The sequence below is a fragment of the Labeo rohita genome, chromosome 15 (assembly GCF_022985175.1).
Source record: "Labeo rohita strain BAU-BD-2019 chromosome 15, IGBB_LRoh.1.0, whole genome shotgun sequence".
Lineage (NCBI taxonomy): Eukaryota > Metazoa > Chordata > Actinopteri > Cypriniformes > Cyprinidae > Labeo > Labeo rohita.
The window spans coordinates 3,465,339-3,467,130 of NC_066883.1; the positions used below are offsets into that span (position 1 = coordinate 3,465,339).

At 38.8% G+C, this 1,792-nt stretch overlaps 1 long non-coding RNA gene across 1 annotated transcript; it reads right to left on the reverse strand.

Moving 5' to 3' along the window:
- Positions 1–1,075: 1,075 nt before the first annotated feature.
- LOC127177146 (uncharacterized) lies at positions 1,076–1,560 on the reverse strand. The gene is made up of 3 exons (XR_007829192.1): positions 1,488–1,560; positions 1,321–1,362; positions 1,076–1,110 (listed from the first exon to the last, which is right to left on the reverse strand). It is a non-coding gene; the product is annotated as an uncharacterized LOC127177146 (long non-coding RNA).
- Positions 1,561–1,792: the final 232 nt, after the last annotated feature.

Below are 1,792 nucleotides of genomic sequence, written 5' to 3' on the forward strand. Positions count from 1 at the left end.
CGGGTGGGAAAAGCCAGTAAATACAGTTTTCAAAGCTGCAGCACTGTTAAAAGTTGTAGGCACTTGTGTAAAAATGCTGTAAAATGAGGATGCTGTCATAAATAGATTTTCTTTATCAATTACCTTCTATTAACTAAATGAAATCAACATTTGGTGCGATCATTCTTTGCATTTAAAGCAGCTTTTGCCCTAGGTGCACTTGCGCAAAATTTTTCAGGTAGCTTTGCAGGTAGGTTTCTTGAAGCATCTTGGAGACGTTGCCACAGTTCTTCTGGATTTACTCTGTTTCAGTTTGTTCTGTGTCTTCATGTCATTCCAGAGACAGACTGGATGATGATGAAATCAGATCAGTGTGGAGCACTGGCTGTTGTCAGACTCCTTGTGCAAACAAAAATCTCACTAGATTATTACAATTAATGGCAAACAGAATGTTTGGAAATGTAAACCAATATTTTTTACTGACACACTACAGCAAAAGATAGAAATAACTTACTTTAAACCATTTTTTAGCTGGTGAAAATACTAGTGGCCTAAAACGTGGATGCCCTGGGGATAACCAGATAAACATCAAATTTTCATTTTTGGGTGAACTATCCCTTTAAAGCGGTGCTGAGCAGACCGATCAGTGAATGAGCACTTCGATGTTATATACCTGCAATGCCGCTTTAAGTCGAACGCACATTTTCCTTATGTTTGGAGTGTTCAGTGAGTTCTGTAACGAAATATACGTCATTCAACATGACCAGTCAGGTCGTGGATGTATCACTATGACTTTAGGTTCGCTGTGAAAAATGCCAGTGTGAACGCTAAGCGGACTAGCACCAAATGTATTATTTTCCTTTTTGCTCCAGACCAAATGAACCAAACAAACCAAACTACAAGTGTGAACACACCATAAGATAATACACTAAAAAATATGGTAAGACACAACAATTTGAAATATCAAGCAGCAAATCGATCGGTTCTGTACAGCTAAAATTAGAGACCAGAAGCAAGACCAATAAAATTTAAAATGGCCATGCCCATTTTTACATTTAAGGTGGATAAGATGAAAATTCTGTCATCATTTACCTACCCATGTCTTTTCCAGCCTGTATAACTGACTTTCTTCTGTGGAACACAAAAAAAGATAAAAAAAGACATGAGAGTGAGAAACTGATGAGGGAGTTTTCATTCTGAGTGAGCTAAATTTAAGAAGCAAGTTTGAGAAATCAGAGTGGTGCCCTGGTGCAGTTTTCCTGCTTTGCCTGTTCACATTTTCACACTATAACGGCACACAATCATTTAAAGTATTAATGTTAAAATTACATGAATACTCACTTTTACGGGAAATCATGTGGCAAATTTTCAATCCCAAAACCTCTGGACCATTAGGGGAAAACACACACACACACACACACACACACACAAATGAATATTAACAGGATTAATAAAACAATATTAACTACTGACAGAGATATGGGCTTACAAAAATTTAGCCTACTCACCAGCTTTATACAAAAACTTCACAGTAGATCCAAAAGCATGATTTGCATAGTATTCTTCAGTCCAAGAATGATGGTTCCCTATCTGTCGTACACTCCGAGTTGTGTCGAGTAGTGTACGACACTAGGGGTTACAGTAACTCTTGAGAGCCCAAACACCTCTGACAGTATAGAAAACAGGCCAATGAAAGCCTTGTGCAGATTTCACAGCTGGCCACGCCCGGCCATCCCTGGTACAAGTAGGGCAGCCTGTGCATCTGCTCACTGCCTGTTCTTTATTAAAGCAGAATGCAGCGTTGTGCGTGAGA